Raw genomic sequence first — 13,753 nt, 5'->3', positions numbered from 1 at the left:
CTTGACTAGAAGTGTTTTTTATCACTAAACTTTGGATTGTGGTGGTAAGGCGCACTTTTTCTGTCCGGTTGAGTTGGAGTTTTTGTTCATCATGACGAATAAACCCTGAGGAGAAGACATGGATTTTTCACGGAGAGAGTGGCTGTTCCTTCTTCTAAAACTCGAACATCTCAACTCTGGAAATGACGCAGTAAATCTCAGAGTTTCACATGTGAGTATTTATTAAACATTTTTTAAGATTAATTTGAACACATAAACGCTTTGATAATTCACTTTAGTGACGGTTTAGTACTCTGTATTTCTTTTTTACTTTTCCACAAAAGTTTTACTACAGAAAGAATGAAATGCAACAAAAATAACAACTATAATTACTGACACAATAGATAATAATCAGACATTCAAGGAATTGTTTGGGTTTTGAACACAAGTTTTACACAATGAAACCATAGCATACAATATTATTCAAATGTAAAACCCAAACCTGTTAAAAAATAAATCATTTATTTAATGTTATACAGTTTGTTGAAAATAGCCAGTATACATGTAAAAAAGATTCAAATGCATTAACTTTTATCAACAAATCTCCATCTATGACAACAGTCTGTTAAATATGATGTCAAGGACTGTAGTTCACAATGTTCCTTGGCCTCCCAAAGTGATTTAAATGTGATGTCTGTCAAATTACATAACCATAAGTTAGGCAGTGGTGCATATTTCAATTCAATTTTCCTCCTTTGATGCCTGAATCTTAATTTTCCAGTCAGAATGAATGAGAATAAAAACAGCACAGTATAGAAGTGAATAGGACATGTCTTTCATAGAATCATTACCCTAGTCATGGCTATAATTCCCCAGCTGTCTCATTTCGTAGACCCATACCTTCTGTTTAAGCTATCTGATTCAATTACATTGAAAGGTTTTTGTAGCAGATGTAGGTCAGCAGTTCAGACTGCGCACCTGCGATCACTCTGAGAGGCACAGACATGCTACGCAGCCTGATAACAAAAGGCAATGTGCATAGTCAAAAAAGTTTAATGTCCTGTCTCAGAAAATATGTATGAAAACTTTACTGATATATGACTTCAAATTAACATGAAATAAACGTATCAGTATTTTACATTCCATACCATTAACAGACCTCTGTAGTCATAGCCATGACCCCAAACGGGATAAGTGGGGTAGATAATGGATGGATGTAGTCATGGGTGATTTTATTATGAGGCAAAGCTAGACAATTTGCCTAGGGGACCATCAAGGCAAACTCACTGTAGATGTGCTTAAAATATGATGTACACGTCTAAATGCAAGGTGCAACTCCAAAGTAACCTTCAGTGATTAACTTGTATTTTGAAGTGAATAAATAGGATCAAAAAGAAGAGAAAACCCCCAGAAAGGATGTCTGCCCTCTACAACAAGGTCCAAGCCTCTCAAAAACCACTCAAATGTCTTCATACCAAATCAGATAGATCCCTATAGAAAATTTAAAACAATGATTTGCTGTTACAGTGTATGGTAAAATGACAAGTAATAAATTAAAGATTCTGGTTTGTGGCAGAAGAATGGTTGTGGCCCAGTAATGAGCATATCTGTTTGATCTTTATCAGTCACTCCTGGTCAGAGACATGGTAAAATATCTGGAGATGGTTATGATGCTCTTCCAAAATGGGTTGAGAAGGTATGGTACTGCTGCTATCTACATAAGTGCAAAATCAGACCAAGACATCATAAACTTCAAGATTTTTAGTGGGGTCCTGTTGCCTTGAAATAACTCCAAAAAGTTAAACCCTGCAAAAGTGAAACTCAAAAATGTTAAATTCAGTAAAGATAACAGAAAAGCACAACAGATATCAGTTTGCCTACTTAATGCATGTTCTAATTGAATTTATTAACTATACATCTGTAACATACATATTGTATACAGTGATTATTAAATATAGAAGATAGAAGATAGAGCAAGAAGTTGGGCAACAATCAATTGTGAATGCTAGAAATTAATCCAAAATTTTTTTGAAGCCTGCGGAAAATGTTACAAAAGGATAAAACTGTATTTAATGAATAATTATGATAATCCAGAGGGACTAAGTATAATAGACTTGAAGCCTATGCCTTGAGACTGCCTATATAATAATGACTTTCCCACAGAATATTTCCAACAGTAAGATGTTACCTATCTGACAGATGAGCCCTCTCACCCCCAAATCACCACGCCTCATTGAGCTGAAAGGAGCTGTAGTGAAGGGTTGTGACGTTGTGTGTGATTGTGATCTTTTTTTAACTCTGTTCAGAGACTAAACTCCCATTTTTCACAATGAGCAGCTGTATTTAGGTGATAACTATAAGACTAAAATGTACAATACATTGAGTTTGCCCATGCAAATTTAAGCACAGCACATCTTTATTGTGTTAGGTCCTCATTTAAAATACCTCATGCATTTCAAAAGCTGTCTACTTTTTTCATGTAAACTTAACATATGTGACAGATGCAGTTGCATGATACAAAAATTCCCTTTACTGTACATATAAAAAATCAAAACAGAGTTTAAATATTATTTCATTTCAGTCAGGGAAGTTTAAAAATTGACTCTTAAAAGCATGACAGAGCACACTTTTCTGAATCCATTCATAATTTAATGTTTAATTAAAGGAGTAAAGTTTGAAATGAGAATCAGGTTTTTTTTTCACTTTGCAGATACCATCAGAAATATTAGAAAAAGCATTTATGTCAAGCAAGTTATGACAGAAAGAAGAAGAGATTAGTTGAAAGAAAAAGTATTTATTTAGTACAGGAGTGCACCCTTCACACTGGGAACCATGTCTCCTTCACCATGCAATGTGCACTACATGTTAGAATATATGGATGATGTTCTGAAGCTTCAGCCCAAAGGTTTAGAGGTAGAATTTAATAATGGGACTATTTGATGCAATGTCCATGGACTATATCAGGTAAGATTCTACCAACTTTAATTTTAGTTATATATCTTTATTTCTATAATCTTCTGTGTTAAAATGATATACATTAGAAACAACATGAAGTAGATGTAGCACGTTAGTGCTTTCTCAAAACAGTTTCCTCCATAAACACAGAAAACTGCATTTTTAAGGCAGTGTTTCTCAGCAGGTGGTTTGAGACCCAGAAGAGGGTGGTGTGCTATTTTCAGTGGGTTGCTAATGTGTACCTGAAAGAGACATTGAGGTAAATGGTAAACCCTAATCAGAGATACATCCATATGTTTTATTTTAATTCATTTTGCTGTAATAATGAGTACATGTTGCTTGTTTATTCTAAATCTTGGTTTATTTGTCTTGTTGTCATCGGATAACAAAGCTGGTTTTTCTACGATCACACGTTAATTTCTCAAGATTTCCAGAAAACAACCAAAATAGACATGATTTCACAGGAAACATTCATCCATCTTCTTCCACTTGTTGGATGTCAGGTTCCAGTAGGGGAAACACTAAGATAAAATATATTTCCACCCAGGGCTTCTGTGATGATGTGCTTTTTAAAAATGTCTGTTTTTGCTTGTTTAATCACAGATTTCATTCCATATAAGGCCCAAAACTGTATTTTTCATTAAGTAAATTATACTGAGTCAAAGTACTCAGAAATTGGGGTCATAATTTCATATTAAGGAGGGAGTGGTTGTGGTGGTGGGTCATGATGATAGGCTCGTTGAGAACCACGTTCTAAGGCATTATTCATTGACTTATAACATTACATCACATGTTATCACTGCTTTAATCCTACCAAAATGTCTCAAAAGCTGCTCTTTTTTCCACTGTCTTCGGGTAGGCAAGTTTGATTAGAGCAAATTTCATGTAGAAAATAAAATGAAAATGTGTGTGGGATCTGCATCCAGTGATATTAGACTGTATTTTATTATTTGTCATGCAATACAAGCAAACACCACAGCTGGCCTTTAAATTAGACTAAAGACTAATGCTTCGTTATTTTTTTTTTGTTTTTCTCTCCATTATGAAAATCTAAAACAGTAGTATTTTTTGCACATGTGTAAAACTGAGTGTCTGTGTATGTGTGTGTGTTGGTGCATGCCAGACCATGGCTCTGCTCTACTTTCATTTAATTATCATAATTATTCTCACTGATGAAGACCAAATCACATCTGGCTGTTATGGGAATTAAATTTCATTCAGCTAAAATACCTTGTTTTCCCCTCTCTGCATTCACTAATTCTTATCCACCATTTCCCAGCATGCACAGAGGCAGATATTCATCCTATTTGACTGTAGATTAATACTATTTCTATACAGTTTAGGTCATATAAAGTTCATTGTCATAGCTTCTTTACTGTGACAGTGTTTCTCTGTGGACTGTGGTTCTCATCCTAACCGTAATGTCATTGCTTTGAACCTGTTTATCTGCTTTGTGACGTTGCAAATAGACCTTAACCTATTTATTTTGATAGCAAATAGTGGTGCACCGGATTCAGTGTATGAGACAAGCTGATCTCAGATCAACCTGGGCCAAATAAGCAGATCAAGTGAAAGCAGATAACTAGCGTCTGGCTGGACGTGTGAAGGGATCAATGCATTTCAGGACAGGAGGAGATGGAAAAGTCACAGAGCTTAGTCAACCTGAAAGGGATACAATGGTATTTCTATGTCAAAAGGGGAACATAGAAATGTAATCCTCTCTTTGGAAAGCTTTCTCAGTTATTAAAATATCAGAATCCCTCACTGGCTAAAATGAGGGGGGGATTTTTTAGTGGAAAGCCTTTTAGTAATGTCTTTATTTAGACTGAGGCTTTACTCTCTGATCAGATTACCTTTAAACTGTCTTTATGCTTTGTTTAAGTCCAGAGGAGCAAAGTTTTCTGATAAGAAAAGTCGAAATCCCTGTCTGCTAAGATTTTAAGATTGATAAAAGATGGATATGTAGATAGAAGGATAGATTGATTCTTTTAGTAATAATAATGTGACACAAGGTGACCTTAAAATCTTCTTTTTAGTAGGTTAACATCTCAATAACCCCCAGGAGACTTCCATGTTTGTTCACATTCACATACTCTTTATTCATGCCCCACATTTTTAGCAATGGACAAACAACATACGATACTGACTGCTCTTGCGCAGTAAACCTTAGAATAGGCCTTGTGTATTTGTATGTCAATCAGCAACTTCTGCAGCTTGACTTCAGGTTGTAAGTTTCATTCTTAAATTATGATGAAGGAAGCAAAATCATAAAAAGCACAGCTGCCAGGTCTATTCATGTCACTAGATATCCTAGGATACCGCAAAGTATGGACAAAAGTAAGGATGACCCTGATATTCTTACCTGCACTACACCTCTGGTCACATCCAGTTACCTGGGTAGGATTGGGTGGTATTTATTTTCTAATACCATAATACTCTCCCCAAACTTTACCAGGGTTTTAAAAACCACATTATACAAGCACTTGTTAGCTTGTATTCACAAGCACAGTGAGCATAGCACGCAGCAAAAGCGCTTCATCTAATCCTTTAGCAAATTACTTCAAGTCTAAAAAAAACATGTTTCTAAGGCGACTTTTCAGGAGCACTGGATGTGATTTATAGTTGAAGCATTGCTCTTATACTTAACAAGTAAAATTAGTTACATCATGACAAAAAAGCAAACAAAGTTCGTCTCTTTTTCCTCTCTTTCTATGACACAGACTTACTCCCTTTTCTTTCCTCTTCCCTATCTTCCTCCCAAAGGTAATAAGAGAAATAAAAATCAACTGTTATCATATAGGTTCTTGGAATGTGAAGCAGTGTTCCATGTGCTTTTAAACAGATCAAGCTTGGACTTAGGCTATTTATTTTGGTGCGCTTCGATGGTGAGCTCTGTCCAGCCACAGGTTTGCTTTCCGAGGAGCTCACGCATAAAAAGTTACAGAATACTTCACCGCCTAAAATAACCAACAAGCACTGTTTAACTTCATCTACATTTCACATCAAAATGGGTCAAGATAAAAATGTTTTTAAAAACCTTTGATGGGTTAACTTTGCCTGGTGTCGCTACTGGAGAATGCTGCCCCTGTGCCAAGCCATGGCGTGTGAGTATATATGTGCTGGTGCACATTAACAGGAGTTCTTTCATCACTTTTAGAGCATCTTCACATACAGGCGGTGGTGCTGCTGGTGGAAAAAACACATATTCTTAAGGAATTTAATACAAACGTAAAGCAATACCTTGGCTAATTTTTATTACCCCAGGATATGATATTACTGTACTACCACTCATTCCTACCCCTGGTAGAATATTTATCTCTTTTTTCACAGTTTACGATCTCTAAAAAGCAGCTCTTTATCCATAGATAACAAAAATGAAGCAAAGGAAGATTCAAAGGAGCAAAAACTGTAGTTCCTTGAGTGTCTACTTGAGGGTAGTTGCTAACACCAAGGAATCCCCATTCAGCCCCTTGTTAAAATCACTGGCTGTGCCTGATACTTCGTACTTTTATATTACTCATCAGGGCTTGACGATGTGGCCTATTTGTGTTCAGAAATTATTCTAATGAGTCTCATTCTGACAGTGTATCTGACCAGTCTGTCCTGTACTTGGCCAAGTAAAGCCCATAGGGTACAGCGGAAGAAATTCTCAAGAAAATCTTTATTTTCATTTTTCAAAATCTAGATTTCCCCACATATATGAACTATCAATGCAAGCAGTTTGATGCCCCTACCTAATTCATGCGATTCTTACTAAGAATGAAGTCACATTTAGCAAGTAGTACATTTCCAATTTCATTATATGCAATTTCAAGTGAGAGGTCTCAAGATGTATGCTAGTTTGGGTAGCATATTTTAGTATGATACAGGAGCTCATACTCATGCTCATACTCAACTTCCCCACAATGCATTGTGGCTCTTCAGTCTATCCAATGGCAGATCATTCCAGCTAACAAGTAGTGTAAAAACTAAAGTAACTGTGCTGTAAAAGGTTTTTATACAGTCAATAATTTTTAAATTTAATAAGTATTAAGCGTTTGTTTATCGTCATTAAATTCTATTTACAGTCTGCCAGCTAAGCCAGCTTGGTACTTGCTAACTTAATGTAACTGGAGGGGTTACCAGTTGATATGGCGCAAACAAACGGTAACAGTCCAGTTAATATGCAGTGGATAATGTTTGTGTATGTAGTAGAGAGGAGTGGTTTCATACACAGCAATAGTCTACTCTGTATACACATGAATGTAGTCTCAGTGGCATCACCTACACAGTTTTAAAGAGGTTTACTGAAGCTCAGCTATGGCGGTAGCTAGAGCTGGACAATATGGCCTAAAATTATTATTGCAATACTTTTAGGCTATATTGCAATAATCGGTATATACTACTATATTTTGAAATCTCCTTTAAATTACTAAATGTTTAATTGACCCCTTTGATGCATAAAATGACACCAGTATGATGATCAAAGCTGATCTTCTGTATCTTTTATACAGTCTTTTATTGTTGATAGAAGTTATAAAATCTTTTCTCTGTAATGTTTTCCATTGCTAACTAGAAGAACTGCAGTGTTTAAACTTCTGCATTGGCTTCAGTATTCAACACCAGATCGCCTCTTTTTTACAGAAGAAAGAATTCACAGCTTGCTTTAAAACACATATTTGGACTGTGTATCTATTTTTTTATGTTTTACATTGGCTTGATGAGGGGCATGGTTGATGTAACTGACAGATGTATGTGTGTTGTAGCTATTTGTTATGTGGCTTAAAGCCTGGTTTACATTTCTGCAATCAATAATGTTGTAGCTACACCATTGTGACTGATGCCATCATGAGCAATACATACTTGTTCAATGGAGTATCAGCTTTGCTCTTCGCAGGCTCCTGTAAATGCTAACCTTGCAAAGCCGATGAATTGGTTACTCCAAATCTGTCACCAGGCATAACTATCATGCAAAGCTTCAATCTAGACAATGAAGCAGTAACTCACTAGCATGTTTAGTTGTACTGCAAGCCGGTCAAAAATGGTGACAAGTGAAGTGATTAGCCAGAGCGCAGACAGTTTTATCAGAACTGGAGAACATTTCTTAATTAAAAGAAGAGCAAAGAACTGCACTGAAAGCTTTTCTAGGTGGAAATGGTGTTTTTTTTTGCTTTTCTCCCAACCTGCTTCAACAGTGTTCAGTTCATCAACTGGCTCCACGGATAGTGATCAACAATCATGGCTGCCTGTCGAGCTCACATTAATTTTTATACCACTGCAGTTTTTATACCAATCAGGTCCTGTTGCCACATTTCCTGCTTGTCTGTGTACAGTAAACCATGGCAACTTAAACTGAACATTTTGTGTTGGAGCTGGAGCTAATAAATATTAAGCAGCAATTGATTATAATTCAAAACGAAAAGAGAGGCTACAGTGAAGGAGAGGGAATGCACAGCTGCTCGGTCTGTTAAGGTAGAGGACAAAAATGTGGAAATGCACTGCTAATATTTTCAGATCCAGCAAATAGATTTGACAAATTTGTTCATTGTCTGTAGTCATTCATCCCAAACCAAAGTACACACAATATGTCTGTACTAATGCATTTCTCAGACACCTGCAGGCACCCAGTGCTACCCTGTGAACCAATCCTTGGCTTGCAATTTGTGTTTTATTGATCTAAAGCTGAATTTTTAAGGAGGTTCAAGATGGGCTAAGCAGCATTGGATGCAGACTTGATGCACAAGTATAAGTCAGACTTAAGGCCACCTCTTTTCCTTTTACTTAATTGACTAAAAGTTAGATCCAGTCACTTTTCCACGGCAACAAACATAGACAGGTTGACAGGCAATACCACTGAAACTATTTTAATATTTTGTACAGATCACGATGAATTTAAAGGGATCCTTCACAGTTATAAACCATCAGAAAATGTGGCCTTTGGCTCTTGAGCTCCCCTCTGCTCCCACAACTACTTTTGTGTCTTTTAGACATTTTCTGGGGGGTTTATAGCTGGCAAATTGCCATAGATGTTTCTTTTAACCTCTCACATGATTGTCATTGGCAGCACCATGGGCTACTTTCACTGAAAATCTTGGTGAAATCATAAAATGTTTTTAAAACACAGATGTAAAGCAGGTGGTCTCTCATTGGTTTCTGAAGAAGCATTTTGAGGCCTAATGATGGACCTGGCAATGTTGGAAAAACAAACTGCAACTAAATTTTATGGCTTTAAGCCTTCTCACAAGCAGCTACAACTTGACCAGCTGTTATTTAGCTCAGCCATGCCTTGAATTATGTACAACTCCTATTCAAAAAAGCTGGGGTGTTGTGTAAAATGTAGATAAAAACAGAATACAGGGATTTGCAAATAAACCCATATTTTTTTCTACAATCAGGCACTGACAACATATCAGATATCTAATAGAGACATTTTACCGTTCCATGAAAAATAGAGCTCCTTTTAATTTAATGACAGCAAAATGTAAAAAAAAACAAAAAAAAAAAAACAAGCATGGATAGGACCGTGTTTACCATTGTGTAGCATTCCCTCTGGTTTTAACAACAGTCTGTAAACACCTGGGAGGTGAGGAGAGTAGTTGCTAGAGTTCTGGGAGAGGAATGTTGTCCCATTCTTGTCTGGTGTACGAATCTAGCTTTCCTTTTCTGATGCACCAAATTTTTTCTACTAAGGAACATTTTTTCTGAATATGTTTGACATTTCTTTACACAGATTGATGAACTTCTGCCCATCTTTCTGCTCCTTTTGTACCAGTTTATGTTTCTGATCTGTTGCCAATTAATTTAGTTGCAAAATGCTCCTCAAGCTGTTTTACATTAGTACCACTTTTCCAGCCTTTTGTTGCCTCAACCCTACTTTTTTGAGATGTGTTACTGCTGTCAAATTCAAAATGAGCTAATATTTTTTATGAAAATGGTGAAATTTCTCAGTTTCAACATCTGAAAAGTTAATCTTTGATTGTGGAAAAAATATGGAGTTAAGAGATTTTCAAATTATTGCATTCTGTTTTTTTATTTGCATTTTACACAGCACCCCAACTTTTTTGGAATATGGGTTATACATTTATGCATAGCACTATACCTTAATATAATAAAAACAGATGACTCATTAAAAAATTAAGCCATGGCACACATTTGCGCACAAAGAGATGATCTACAGAGTCCCAAAGTGTTTTAACCAGGCTGTAAACATGGACCTTGTGATAATGGGACTTCCTTGGTTGGCTCTTAAGCTTTTTGCCCTTCCTCCTTGGCTTCTTTTTTAACATGAGAGGTTTCTGCTTGACTTAAACCAACAAACCTGCCACACAAACAGCATACAAACAGATCAATCAAGCTACTCCACGTAAATACAGCATTTAGAAGCTAGAATTCAGGAGTTATACTGGAGTTTAGGAGTTATTCCCATATATAATGGGACCAAAACAGTGTCAACAGCTGTAGACTTGGGTCAACATTACTGAAACCTGACTACAAATAAAAAAAGTAAATATGGCTTAGATATATGGATGCAGTGTATATAAGAGTTTGGTAATGACTTACTTAAAAAGTCACAATAAGTCAGTTTGGGCTTGATGGGTTAATCCAGGGAGAATAAAGAAATACCTTATGGCATGATCGGCTCACAGTTTTTATAGCAGTCAAACAATTTAAGCAATGTCCTTCAGTTTCAAGAAGAATCCGGTGCTTTAAGTCCCAAGTGTAACTCAGTGAAATGTGTCAGGTTGATTTTAAATATGGCTTAGCCTTGATATTTTTCTTTTAGTTTCAGACTGTATGAATGATAACAAAAAATCATATATCAACAATTAAAATATGCATAGTAGTTTGTCACAGTGCCCTGAAGTTCCAAAAATGCCTGCGTTAGCTCATATTTTGACTCTTGACACTTTTTTCAGTTTGGTGAGAGAGACTGTCAGACATTTTGGCTTTAAGGGGTTGGTTTGGGTGAAAAATTACATTTGAAAGGAAGATGGCAGGCACGTGCCCATGCACTGCAATTTTCTTGAGTTCAGCTGAGGAAACCAACAAGTGACTGTGATCCCAAATCAGTGCTTGTGCTCCCCCTTGGTCAGGGCTACAGCCTTTGGACTTAATCCCTCTGACTCAGCTGGCCTAGTTTGACACAAACAGTTGGATAACAGGAAGCCGTGGTCAGTGGTAAGGGTAAAACACATTTATAATGTTTCTCTGGACCTCCCTCTGTGCCATCTTCCAATCAGAGTGTCAGATGGCATCCAGCTTTTGAATTAAGCCTTTATACATCGCAATTACTCAATGTTTAGAATTGGAAAACATGAGAGAGTTTCAGTGAAGGAGACCCGCATACGTGTGCCCTTGATAAATAACATGCCACCATTATAAGTTCTCTGTTCCTGGGGTGAACTGCTGGGTTAATGTTAATCTGACCTTGTACATTTTTTAGATATTCTATAGAGACAAGGTTAAACCAAACTAATTTTATGGTGTAAGTAGCCTACATGTTTAATCTACACAGATGTATAGAATATAATCTTTTTATCTTTAACACCTAGATGTAGTGCTAAGAGAAAATCCTGATCAAAACCCACTACTTTTGTGGTACTTGCTTCCCATTCCCTTGATTAAGAAAGGAAATGATAAAACTGCCCACATTGAAGCTTGGACATCCAACAGTTCATCCAGTGTCTACAGTGCTTGTTACATTTGAGGTCTAAGGGGGCTGTGGCTGATCCTAGCTGTCACTGGGCAAGAAGTGGGGTACACCCTTGGCCAGTCACTTGGATAATAGAGACAAACAAGCAGTTACACTCATATTCACAGTGGCACTACAGGCATTTTAGAGTCACCAGATAACCTAACCAGCATGTCTTGGACCCTTAGAGAACACAACCATGCGTGGGGGAGAACATGTAAACTTCATACAGAAAGGCCTTAGGCTGACTTGAACATGCATTAAGGAACATATTTTGGCTTTGGGAAGGTGGAACAATATTATTTTGGTAAAATCACCTTTTAATGTTGGTATCATAAAAACAAAGTAAAAAGAGGCAGGCTCAGAGGATTCCTTTACCAATATTCTAGTCTTACCAACAGCTGATTCAGAATCAGATATAATCAAGTTTATCGGTCAAGTGTGCTTACCCATCAACAAAGTCAACCTCCTTGTCTTTGGCCAATAAAGCTGATTCTGATTCAGCTGCAGGTAAGACCAGAATATTAATAAAGAAATCCTCTGAGCCTGCCTCTTCTTGTGCAAATATTTTGTACCATCTTTAACTGGGCATAAGACAAGAAACTGACACTCTCAGTCAGACACAAGGTTACTATAGATAACTAAAACAAAAATGTACATATTTTTTATTTGCTAACTGAAACTAGAATCAAAAAGAAACTTTACAAAATGAAAACTTACTAAAACTATTGTGTGCTTATAAAACTAACCTTAATAAAAAAAAATCAATATGGGGAGAAATTATCCTAAGTTTTAGTCACACAAGTGTAATGACTTACTGATCATCTTTTTATGATTTGTCTCAGGCATGATAATTTATGTTTTGGATGAGATGTTCACTGCAAAACTTCTCAATTGATTCTTTTCCTAAACAGCATTCTTGTTTTTTTTTTGGTCTTTATGATTAAAATAGACACTGGAACACTGATTTGTGGACTTATGCAGGAGTGGTATTAAATTTGTGTTAGGGCTGAACGATCTGGGAAGATAATGTAATTGTGATTTTTTTTCTACTATTCCAATATATTTTTCTCCCAAATTGTGATTTAATATGCAGTTATTTTTTAGGTTCCTATGTATTTCTCACATTACTCAGCATTACTCTGCCCATCTTTTTAAAACTATTATTTTGACTCATTGCAAATTCAACATGAAATGTTGCATGATGGGAATGATGATTTTCTGTCTTTTTCATTTCTTAAGGCTAACATACAAAAACAAAGAAGGAAGGATTTTGCAAATTATTGTAGGAAAAAATAACACTTTGAACATTTGCAAGATGTGTATAGTAGAACATCGTCCTCAAAAATTGTTTAAAACCTGTGTTTAAAAAAACATTTCAGCTCAAAGGAATTTTGCAGTGTCTCCAGTTTGAAAATTTTAGTAGAACATATTACAATATAATCTAAATTTTGATTAATTGTCCATCCCTAGTTTGTACACACATACAAGTAAATAGCCTGTGTTTACACTTAATCATATCTCAAATAACCAAATCAACTTAACAATTTACCTGTAGCATTAAAGACGATGTGTTGGACTACCCAACTCTTCCTCAACCACCCAGGCCTCGAAGAATGAAATGGCTTGGTCTGATTTGTCAAGACTAATGGTAATTGTAAGTCTTGAGTTGTTTTCAGATATCAAATTTGAATAAATAAAAGCCTATTTTTAGTTTTTTGCTAAATTAAATGATGATTATTCTTTTCTGGCTCTATTGGATCTCACACCTAGCAAGTATCCCATATGACTGAAAAAGACCTAAAACTAACATTAAAAATAATTTAAACTATAGCCTACTAAAGCAAAACATTTTCACAAAATAAAATCCAAACTAACAACCAGCTGTTACTACTAACTAAAATTGAAAACGAAAAGTCAAAATAAAATAGAAATAAAAAACTAATCAAAGGTCAAACTATGATATCCTTTCTCACAATGTAGATTCTTAGAACTAGCTTGTTCCCCAGATGTGGTGGAGGTCCATATAGAAAACTGATGGTGGACCTCCTGATGCTAATCCCCTTTTGTTTTGATAACTGAACATACACACGCTGTTTACTTCCTTTCTGTACTAAATACAGTCCTCTGGAGGCAAAATACCTCTGT

The 13,753-nt window shown here is 36.0% G+C and overlaps 1 protein-coding gene across 1 annotated transcript in view; it reads left to right on the top strand.

Moving 5' to 3' along the window:
- Positions 1–13,753, top strand: part of LOC121520234 (sodium channel protein type 4 subunit alpha B-like) — a 72,346-nt gene continuing 58,593 nt past the window's right edge. Inside the window, exon 1 of the mRNA XM_041803609.1 lies at positions 1–211. The gene's annotated coding sequence lies outside the window, so the exon portion shown is untranslated. The remainder of the gene's footprint in view (positions 212–13,753) is intronic.

This window comes from Cheilinus undulatus, linkage group 13, assembly GCF_018320785.1.
Source record: "Cheilinus undulatus linkage group 13, ASM1832078v1, whole genome shotgun sequence".
In the NCBI taxonomy this organism is placed as follows: Eukaryota; Metazoa; Chordata; class Actinopteri; order Labriformes; family Labridae; genus Cheilinus; species Cheilinus undulatus.
The sequence above is the reverse complement of the archived record's forward strand: the minus strand, read 5'-3'. Positions and strand labels throughout refer to the sequence as shown.